Source organism: Jaculus jaculus, chromosome 9, assembly GCF_020740685.1.
Source record: "Jaculus jaculus isolate mJacJac1 chromosome 9, mJacJac1.mat.Y.cur, whole genome shotgun sequence".
NCBI classification, from domain to species: Eukaryota; Metazoa; Chordata; class Mammalia; order Rodentia; family Dipodidae; genus Jaculus; species Jaculus jaculus.
In genome coordinates, this window is record NC_059110.1 from 24,410,879 (window position 1) to 24,423,174 (window position 12,296).

A 12,296-nucleotide genomic window follows, 5' to 3' on the forward strand; every position below is an offset into this window, starting at 1 on the left:
TCCAAGCAACTCATGGTCTAAGCTACTCAGCAGCAAACAACCTGACATAATGCTCATGACAAGTGCAATAGTGGCACTAAGACATGGTGGGTAACCAACTGCTCTTGATTTGGCTAACAGATCTGCTCACTGGAATGGAAACCACAGCTGGATCTGGGAAACATGCCAGAACCACATCCAAAAAGGAGTCTGCTGCCCATTAAAGGCTTCTACCAAACATAGACTACAAAAGGGCCTACATCTATTAAATTCTCTCTAAAATAATAATGTTTTGCTTCTCTTTCTTCAGATGGACACAGAAAATAAGGAGAGAATCAGCCCATCACGCCTCAACAGGGCCCCAGCTGAAACCATAAAGTAACTGGGGAGATGAGCAAGAGTTATGCTTTCTTGGTGAACCTGATATCAGCACAAGGGTGAAGGAGAGAGACAGAGAGAACACTCAACTACTACCAAACCAGATATCCAGAGACACAGAGGCTTCCAAGACCTCATCACTGAAGTAGAACTAAAACAAACTTTATATATATATATACATATATATATATATCCATTTTAAATTTAATATATTAATATAATAATAATTAATAATTATATTAATATATATTTAATATTTTGTCTTGGTTTTAGGAAGTAGGCAAGCCTATCTTCTTTCTTGCATAATGCCCGTCTTTGTTAGTAAAGTTATTTAATTTTAATGAGCACCAGCTCTCTTCTGGTCTCACCTTATGCCCTTTACATGACTTCCTATGCTTTTCTAAATACTACGAGAGGACTGGGGAGATTACTTAGTGTTTAAGGCACTTGCTTGCAAAGCCTAACGACTCACGCTCGATTCCCCAGAACCCATGTAAGCCTAAAGCACAAGGGGGCAATGATTCTGGAGTTGGTTTGCAGTGGTTGGAGGTCCTGGTGTGCCCATTATTTAAATAAATAAATAAATAAATATTACTACTAGAAGAGTTCTTATGAATTTCCTCAAAAATAAAAATTTATATCTAACCAGAAAATTCTCAATATTGATAAAATCATTTTAAAAACAATAATGGCACAGTACAAAATGAAAGTAGGTAAGAAATCACTGACCACTTCTGAGTTCTATTTATTGGGACAGGTCAACAGAGAGGAGAGAATCTGATTATAATCCAAGACAAAATCTGATATATTTTTTAGGGGCTGTTGAGATGGCTTAGCATTTAAGGCACTTTCTTATAAAACCTAAGGACCCAGGTTCAATTCCCCAGTGGCCACATAAATGAGATGCATAAAATGCCACATATGCCTGGAGTTCATCTGCATTGGGTAGAGGCCTTAGTGTGTCCATTATATCCTTTTTACTCTCTCTCTCTCCTTATCTCTCTCAAATAGATAATATATTTTTAGAAACCTGAAATATTTTCAAGAGTCGTGCCTCTGTTTCTTACAGACTAAGAACACCATGGATTCTGAGAACTATAAATTTCAACCAGATTTTGGCAGAACTGTTGAAACAGGTTTTAACAAGATCTGATAGGGACAAAAGATTTGCAAGTGATTCCAGGGCATCACAGACCATTTCCATCTTCATACATAATTATAAAGTTGCTTTTGAAATTGTTATGAATATTATGTTCTAAAGATGTAGTTGTCAGTGCCTATAGGATCCTCTTCACAATGATGCAGATCAGAGAGACCCACATCTCTCTAGAGTTCTCAGCAGATATTGTTTCCTGTAGCACAGTGAAAGTCAAAATTAGTGTTAGTATATGTTTTCTTACTAAGGTTGATGTGACATTGTCATTGACAACTGTTGAACTCCTTTTACTGTTCTGGCCTGCAACCATTCCTTATACCAGAGCTTGCTATATTGAACACACCCCCATGAGGCCTTGGAGATGTGATGCCATCATAGAAAGTCCCTGCCGAACCTGTTTCCAGTAGCTTGTGCAGGGACTCTGCTTCCATTCGCAGGGGATGCTGTGACTAGTGAGTGCCAAAAGGCCCATGTCCTCATTTGTGTAAACACACACCTTCATTCACATCATAGGTTTGCTATGATTGGGGCAAACATTCCTCCTCTGGCTGTATAAGCAGTATGTTTTGCTCACTCAGCTCCCAGAATCCTCCTGTGTCTTAATGAATCTCAATCATAGGTTTCTCTTTGATATTGTTCTCTTGCCTGACTCAGTAAATCAGGCTAAGCTGGTACTACAAAGGAAGATGAGGCAAGCACAGAGGGTGCAGAGCCACCAGGACAATGAGATGCAGAAGTGACAGAGTAGCTAGTTGCAGGAGCAAGAGGCAGAATTGTGGCCAGGAAACAACGAAGCGTTTGGCATTTCATGACCCAGTCCTGTAACAGAGGCCAGAGCCTCACAGAGCCTGTGGTGCTTACCATCTAGGCAAAAGCAGGGACACTGGAATGGTCATGAAACACAGATGTGGCTGCAATAACAGCTCAAAGTTGTTCTCTCAAGTAGTGACAAAAGTCATAGCAACAAGGCACAACTGGACTGGAACAAGCTGGGATATAGAAATAGACACAAGATGAAAGGCAGCACGGAACTGAGGTTGAGAAAATACAGACGTCTGGAAAGAGCCAGAAGTGAGAAACGTCAGGCCTCTATCACTGTAAGAGTTCTAGAGAGTTGTGAAGTCTTCAGGGCCGGCATTGTCGGACATGCTAGTCCTGAGAACTGTCACACTGGCCACTGTCAAAGGCTAAAATATCTGGACGTTCAAATCAAGCTACAGTCGAGGGTGAAGAATTCCTCCTTCCTAACCTTGCCTAAGAGCTGTAACTCACAGAACTAAGGTTTCTAGGACACTAGGCCTATACAAGAGCTGTAGGACTATGGAGCTAAGTATCTGAGGTGTAAAAGGGGTTAACACCAGAGGGTACGGCCTGCTGCTGCCTTAGCCTGTCACCTGACTCTGGGCACTGTGTTCAAATACTGAGGAATATGTATTAAACATGACAAAAGCCAGCACTTTGCAAGGAGTTGTTCTTGCCTCCCCACCATTTCTGCCTGGGCAGAGCCAAAAGACACCAGTCAGCTTGATGATACCAAAACTACTCTTAACAATAATGATTACTGAATCTTGCATTCACAAAATGTGTGCTAATATTTAACATATGTTCTCATATAAATATGAGCTTGATGGAAAGCTTTTTGTGTTTATTTTGTGGAATATTCTGGAATGAACATACAGTAACTTTATAGTAACTTTTATTGGGCAAGGCTTCTCAAACATTCCACTGTCAGCATGGCTCCATGAAAGGCGAAGCTTCTTGGATGTGGTGTTTTGAAGGCCAAACCAAATCCAAAATAAAGTGGTTGCCATTAACTTATTTCATATTATCTTAATATGAGAAGTCTAAGGACCTAGGTTCGATACCCCAGTGCTCACATAAGCCAGATGTACAATGTGGCACTTGCGGTTAGTGTTCATTTACAGAGCTAGAGGCACTGACTTGCCCATTCTCTCCTTTCTTTCTCTCTCTCAAGTAAATGAGTAAAATATTTTTTAAAAATTGTATTAAGAGATTTAAATGTGGGCTGGAGAGATGGCTTAGCAGTTAAGCGCTTGCCTGTGAAGCCTAAGGACCCCGGTTCGAGGCTCGGTTCCCTAGGTCCTACGTTAGCCAGATGCACAAGGGGGCGCATGCATCTGGAGTTCGTTTGCAGAGGCTGGAAGCCCTGGCGCGCCCATTCTCTCTCCCTCCCTCCCTCTGTCTTTCTCTCAGTGTCTATCGCTCTCAAATAAATTTGGAAAAAAAAAAAAAAAGAGATTTAAATGTGATCATCTTTTTGATTCAATGACCCTTTTACCACTAAGCATTCAAGTAAGTATATTCAAGACATTATTAACTAGACTTATGAATAGGTGCTTGGAGTAATTTAAAGCGATTTAAAAAAGTTGTTTCTTTAAAAATTAATTAATGAGTAACTATGCCTGGAGACATAGCCTAATGACTAAGGTACTTACCTGTAAGCCTAAGTATAGACTCCCCAAAATACATGTAAGCCAGAAGTACATGGTGATGCATGGGTCTGGAGATCATTTGCAGGGGCAGGAGGCCTTGAAACAACCATTCTCTCTTTCTCTCCTTCTCATAAATAAATATAAAATAAAAATATTAAAAAATAATGAATAAATAAATATATCCACTGAAGTAAGAAAAAGTAGAAGGGCTGGAGAGATGGCTTAGCGGTTAAGTGCTTGCCTGTGAAGCCTAAGGACTGCGGTTCAAGGCTCGGTTCCCCAGGTCCCACGTTAGCCAGATGCACAAGGGGACGCACGTGTCTGGAGTTCGTTTGCAGAGGCTGGAAGCCCTGGCACGCCCATTCTCTCTCTCTCCCTCTATCTGTCTTTCTCTCTGTGTCTGTCGCTCTTAAAAAAAAAAAAAAGTTAAAAAAAAAAGAAAAAATAGAAATAAAAGCAGCAGAGAAAAAAACAAAAAAATAAAGAGGAAAAGGAGGATGAATAAAAGGAGAGAGAGAAAGAAGGAAGGGGTAAGGAAATGAGGGAAAAAGAGAAGGCAGAAAAGGATACAAGCAACCTTATATTTTATTTTATACTTTTAAAAAATGTTTGAAGTCCTGTTATATTTTGGGTTTCTTCTGTCTTTCTCTCTCTCTCTCTCTCTCCTCTCTCTCTCTTTCCCTCGTTGTCTGTATGTTTATTTGTTCATTTTTGTTTTGCAGGTAGGGTCTCCCTCTAGCCCAGGGTCACCTGGAATTCAATAAGTAGCTGCAGACTGACCTCAAACTCACAGTAATCCTCCTCTTGTTATGTTGTCAAGGTATCTAGAAACAGGCACATGTGTATTTGATAAGGTAAACATTTTAAAATCTTTCAAACGTACCAGGATAAGCACATAGTAGAACTTTAAAAAAATGAGAAACTTGAACATATTGAAAATTAGTATATATATTTTTTTAGTCCTTTATACTTGTACCGTTGTAGGAAACTCTATATTTAGCTCTTTGTGATAAAGTATATGGTTAATGTTAATTTTTTACCCTCAGTCTTCTAATTGTTTCATTTTATTCTTGTTTTTATTTTTTTAATTAGAATTTGTAATGATAGGACCAGACATACCTTTAATCCAAGCTACACCAGAAGACAGGCTAGGAGGCTCGAGGATGGAGGCCTGCCTGAGTTACATAGTGAGTTAAATGACAACATAGGCCATGAGCATGATCATGGCTCAAACTAGCACCAAAATCTCTACAAAGGAAAAAAAGAAAAAAGAAAAAGAAAAAGAAAAAAAAAGTAAGAGAAAGCTAATATTAGGTATTGTCAATGTATTAAAACATATTTGATTTGTTTATTTGAAAGAGAGGGAGAGAAAGGCAAAGGCAGATAGGTAAATGATAAATAGGTTGCTGAAAGGTAGATGATAGATGATAGTTAGATAGATAGATAGATAGATAGATAGATAGATAGATAGATAATAGATAGATAGATAGATAGATAGATAGATAGATAGATAGATAGATAGATAAAATGGATGCAATTAGGGCCTCCTAGCCATGGAAACAAAGTCCAGACATATGTGCCACCTTGTGCATCTGGCTTCACATGGGTACTGGGGAATAGAACCTCAGTTGTTTGGCTTTGCCAATAAGCTCCTTAGCAACTAAATCATCTCTCCAGGCCAAGTATTATGCATTTTGAGAAGAAGTGAGAGACCAATGGGAATGAGAAGCATCAAGCAGTGGTCAGAGCAGGTTATGGGTTACATATTCTTGGTTGGTTTAACCATTCTCAAATAAATTGTATTTGGGGATTTACTATTGTTGCATTTGATGCTTTCAGATTTATAGGGGTATTATGTTTTTCTTCTGTCAGTATTGGAGGCAGGGTCTGATTCAGATCCAGGCTGACCTGGAACCCATTTCAGAACAGAAATCTCAGCCTCCCAGCTGACAGGATTAAATGTTTAGAGCAACAAGTACCCTTAGGGATCTTGCTTTCATAAGGTTATCTGTTGTTGTTTTTTTTTTTTAATTCCCACCCTTGCATATTCTGTGCCAGTTTTCATTGAATGTATATTGCACAGTTGAATTTAAACAATTGCCAGTAAATTGCTATACCCAGCCCACTAGAATACTTGAATAACAGGCAAAGTTAACATGGAGGATACTTCTGCTGTTGGAATGGAGAACAAAAGCTACATTTGATACCTTAAACTCCTACTCTGAAGGTACATGAAATTGGATTTTCAAATCAAAAAGAACCACAGAAGTTGGGTGTGGTGGTACACAGCTTTAATCCCAGCACTCAGGAGACAGAGGTGGGAGGATCACTGTGAGTTCAAGGCCACTCTGAGACTACATAGTGCATTTCAGGTCAGCCTGGTGGGTTAGAGTAAAACCTTACGTCAATAAATAAAAGAACAACCACAGATTATTAGAAACCCAAGCATCAAATCAACTCGGAATGCAAAAATCAACACATTATAATACAAGAAACAAAAAGAACCAAGACAATACAATCCCACAAAAATTATAAATCCATCATAAATGACCCCAATGAGACTTTTAGATGAAATGCCTGACAAAGATTTGAAAAACAAAAATTATCTGTACTTAAAGAAATCAAAGAAGAAAAACTTCTGAAAGAGAACACAGGGAACCAGCTTAATGAAATAAGGAGGTTGTTGTAAGAAATGAGTAAGGAAAAAGAAATACTGAAAAAAAAAATAAAAACGAGAAATTATAGCACTGAAAAACACAATGAGTCACAGAATAAATAAATAAAAAGCAAAGCAAAACTGTGGAAAGTCTCACCAGTACAATAGATGAAGGAGAGATAAGAATATCTAAACAAGAAGACCAGGCGGCAGGTCCAATACAGTCCAACAAAGATAAAGGCAAGGTAAGAGGAAGGTGTGTATGGGAATTTTAAGATATTCAGGACAGTATTAAAAGGTCAAACATAATTCAGGGTAGAGTAGAAGGAGAACAATTTCACTCCAAAAGCATAGTATGCATTTCAATAAAATCATGGAAGAAAATTTCCTCCAAATTGGGAAAGAAATTTCAATGCAGCTACAGGAAGCTTTTAGAACACAAAACAGACAAAACCTGGAAAGAAATGATCCTCACCATGCTAGAATTAAACTATGAATCATGCAAACCACAGAAAATGTATTGAAAGTAGTTAGAGAGAAAAAGCAAGTCACCTATAAAGTCAAGCCCATCAGAATAACACCAAATTACTCAGCACAAACTTTAAAAGCCAGAAGGGATTAGAATGATGTATTCCAAGTTCTGAAAGATAACAACTCTCAACCAAGATTACTTTATCCTGCAAAGCTATCCATTCAAATTGATGGAAAAATATGTATATTCCACAACAACAACGACAAAAAACAGGCTAAAGGAATTTATGATCACTAAGCCAGGTCTACAGAAAATACTTTAAGGAATCCTTCATGTAGAAGAGAAAGGAAAGTACACACATGAGGAAACAGGAAAAAAATAAACCATACCAAAATATCAGTTAAACCAAGAGAGCAAAGGAAAAACAAGACACACTACAAACATAAAGAATAAGAATAAATATATACCTTTCAATAATAACTCTTAATATCAATGGCCTTAATGCCTCAACCAAAAGACACAGGTTTGCAGACTATATTAAAAAGGCAAGTTTGGGCTGGAGAGATGGCTTAGTGGTTAAGCACTTGCCTGTGAAGCCTAAGGACCATGGTTCGAGGCTCGATTCCCCAGGATCCACGTTAACCAGATGCACAAGGGGGCGCACACATCTGGAGGTATGCGCAAGGAGGTATGTATATGTGTCTGAAGTTTACAGTGGCTGGATGCCCTGCCATACCTATTCTCTCTCTCTCTCTCTCTCTCCCTCATTCTGTCTCTCTTTCAAATAGATAAATAAAATATATTATTTATTTATTTATTTATTTATTTGAGAGCGACAGACACAGAGAGAAAGACAGATAAAGGGAAAGAGAGTATGGGCACGCCAGGGCTTCCAGCCTCTGCAAACGAACTCCAGACGCCTGCGCCCCCTTGTGCATCTGGCTAACGTGGGACCTGGGGAACCGAGCCTCAAACCGGGGTGCTTAGGCTTCACAGGCAAGCGCTCAACCGCTATGCCATCTCTCCAGCCCAAATAAAATATGTTTAAACTAACATTAAGAAACTGACTCATACATGAAAGCAATTTATTCTAGTTCTAAGAGTCCATCCAATAGGAATAAGAAAGGGAAAGTGTAGGATAGAGTATAGAAACCAGGTTACCTGAATACATGCATCCTGCACTAGGTTAATACCATTTGGCATTGTAAAAGTTATTTCTTTCAATGATAGTAGAAAGGTTAAAGAAGTCAAGCAATAGCCTCATGGAGCAATTTCTGACTCTTGAATCAGCATGGGGGAGGAAGCTGAAAAGTCAGCTGGAAGACATTTCACTCTTGTGTTGTCAGGGAGACTCATAGGCAAGGAAAGTGTGTGGAGGCTTGTCATGGATGGAACTAGTGAAATAAAACTTGTACACATCATTAAAACTTGGCTTGAGTTTGTGGTATTGGTCCCCTTATAATAGATGCTTGTGGTTTAAATGTAAAATGCTCTCCATGGAGTCATGCTTTTGGATGCTTAATTGCCAGCTGGTTTGCTGTGAAATCTTTAGTAGATGAAGTCTAGCTGGAGAAAGTGTCACTGGAAGCAGGCATGGGGGTTTTATAGTCCAGCTCAGTTTGCTGAACTGTCTCTCTACTTTTTATCTGTTGAGGTGATTATGGCATCCTGCTCTGGCCTGCCTTGTCTTCCAGACCATAATGGATTCTACCCTCTGGAACTGTAAAAAGGATTAAAATCCTTTCCTTCCATAAATGTCTTCCAATGGATCATTTAACCCCATCAGTGAGAAAGTAACCAATATAACTGTGAATGAGGGTAAAGAGTTCACTGTGTGGGGATAATTTGATTTTTGATGATATATTAATTAGAAGCAGAGAAAAATAAAATAGTACAATCCAGAACACACAAAACAAGTTAATTTGGGAAAGGAATAGTCAAAGCAAGAATTACAACACAGTTGTTTTATTCCAGATTAGAAGATATACATACACTTAACAATCTTCTTTTTAATATTTTGTTAAATTTATTTGTCTGAGAGAAAGAGAGAGAGAGAGAGAGAGAGAGAGAGAGAAGCAGAGATAGAAGGAGGCAGAGAGAGAGAATGAATGGGCACACCAGGGCCTCTAGCTACTTCAAATAAACTCCAAATGTACATTCTACCTTGTGCATCTGGCTTATGTGGGTCCTGGTTAATCAATCCTAGGTCCTTTGGCTTTGCAGGCAAGTACCTTAACTGCTAAGCCATCCCTCCAGCCCCATTTAACAATCTTAAAAAGGGATGATCACAATTTTTTGCTTGTGTCAATTTTTTAAAAATATGATAAAAATTGTTTTCTATCTACTATGACACTTAGATATGTGCACAATGTGTTGAGTATTCCATTTTGCAATCTATTTGACAAATTTCTAAGTGTGAATGTCGTCGTGTTGAAATTCAGTTTGAAAATAAAAGAAGGAAAAATGTAGTTGGTTATTTATTAAAAAGATTATGGAACATCATTCTGACAGAGTGTACTGCTTTATATTAAAAAGGTATTTAAATTGTGAATAATAAAGACAGGCTTCTGTCAAAGCACTTGATTTCCTGCCTGAGGCCAAAGGCAAGATCATATTCCTGAAGACACCATATGCTGCTGACACAGAGCATAGAGAGAACTGGCTGGAATCCAGAAGAGGAAGTTCCTAGGCAGTTAGACCATCTAGTGCTGGAAAGTGCTTGATGAGGTACTGGAGGAAAGTGGCTGAGCAACCATGGTCTAAGCTATTCAGAAGCAAATACCCTAACAAGATATATACACCTGTGCAATAGTGGCACACAACCTTGGTGGGTAAATGATAGTTTTCTGCTTGGCTAAGGAATCACTCAGTAGAAACTAACCCATATTTGGGATTGGGAAACAGGTCACAATCCTATGGAGACAAAGATTATGCTCTCCAATTTCAAACTCCCCGTTGTCTTTAGCTAAAAGTGGGGCTGTTGCAGTCAGGTTTGCAATGCTGGCAGAAATCCCCTGACAAAGAGAAGCTTGTGGGTAAAAAGGGTTTACTTTGGTTTACAGGCTCAAGGTGAAGCTCCAACATGGCAGGGGAAAACGATGGCATGAGCGGAAGGTGGACATCACCCCCTGGCCAACATAAGGCGGGCCAAAGCAATAGGAGAGTTGGCAAGGGGAAACTGGCTATAAAACTGATAAGCCCACCCCCAACAGTACACTGCCTCCAGGAGACATTAATTCCCAAATCTACATCAGCTTGGAACGTAGCATTCAGAATAGCTAAGTTTATGGGGACACCTAAATCAAACCACGACATTCTCCTCTGGCCCCCATAAATTGGTAGCCATCCATGATGTAAAATGCAATGTATCAGTCCAACTTTAAAAGTCCCCCTATTTTTATCAATCCCAATGATATTCAAACATCCACATAATCCAAAGTCTTTTAACTTAGTTATAATGCCAAAAACTCCCCCCTCCAAACCCCATAATGGCACAGAATATACATTCATTCTACAAACGATGGTACTGGGCATAGCAAATATATATATTCAGCCAATACAAGATTTAAAACAGCCAGGACAATCATCAAACTCTCTAGCTTTAACTCCAACTCTAGACAGTGACAAATCCCCAAGACTGAATTCTAACTAGCCAACAAGTCTCTGGAGTTCCAATTCTGCCCCTCCAGCTATGCTACTCACAGTCCTGGAAAACATCATCTGGGAATGGCGGTTCTCTTTATCAGCTTTATCAGGGTCCCAGCATCTCTACTGGGTCTCCACTGCAACCCATGATCCATTATCATGGCTCCATCCAGTCTCCATGCAGGCATCCAGCACACCTGCTTCACACTGCCCATGGCTGTTTCCAAAACACAAAACCACATTGCAAATTCAATGACCCTCTCTTTCTTGCATTTTTAATACTCCAGAATACCAGATAGGGTGCCAATTTGTTAATTGGGGGAGGGGATAGGGGATAAAGAAGACTTTGAAGAATAGGACACTCCTTGAGCACTCAGACCCTTTCAGTTTACATTCTTCTTGTTACCCCAGTGCAGGTCAGCTTGCCCAAACTGGGAAAAAAAGGTTGTAGTCTCATATAATTGCAGCTGAATGGTCAGAAAATTCAGCCCAAAGATTTCTTTTCTGCAACATATCACTGTACTCAACACCAGTCCATTTCTACCCAATGCAACCCTGCACAATTTCTCAGGACATGGGCATAACAGCAAGCCTTTCATACAAACTGCTTCTAGCCCAGTCCAGGCAAAGTTCTTTCCAACCCACATAAGCCAAAGCTCACAGTCCATAGATCTTACTACATTCTGTTTTTTCAGCTCTGACATCAAGCTGTATTTACAGCACTGCAATGTGTCTCTTAGGTCAAGGTTTCAAAATCCTCCAAATTCTTCTTGACAATTAGCTCCAAAAAGCCAAAAGTGCACACTCAGGTGTCTAGCAGCAATTCCACTCCTTGGTACCAACATCACTGGTGCAGTTAGGTTCACATTGGTGGCAGAAATCACCCGAACAAGAGCAGCTTATGGGAATTAAAAGGTTTATTATGGCTTAAAGACTCGAGGGGAAGCTCCAACATGGCAGGGGAAAATGATGGCATGAGCATACAGTAGACATCACCCCCTGGCCAACATAAGGTAGTCAAAATCACCAGGACACTGTATCAAACACTAGCAAGGGGAAACTGGATATAATACCCTTAAGCCCACCTACAACAATACACTGCCTCCAGGAAACGTTAGTTTAGAAATCAGCAGCTGGGAACCTCTCAGTCAGAATACCTATGCTTATGGGGGACACCTGAATCAAACCACCCTAGAATTAAGTTCACAAAATTCTCCCTAAACTAATTACGTTTGTCCCATTTAACCTATGCTGACTTAATGCTCTGTTGGAAGATCTGTTTTTTTATTTTTCAGAAGGTAATGAGACCAAGTGAAATAAGTTATCACTAGCACTTTAGCCAAGCCCAGGCTGAAACCACAGAGGAACTGGGGACATGAGTAAGAATGCAGCTTCCAGGTTGAGCCTGGCAGTACCACGATAAAGGAGACAAATGCTGAGGATACTCAATGCATACAAAGCAAAGATCTAGAAATCCCTAAATACTCATCGGTGAAGTAAACTGAAATCACACCTACCACGGCCCAAGGACTTTTGCCAAAAAGTGGATAGAAACAT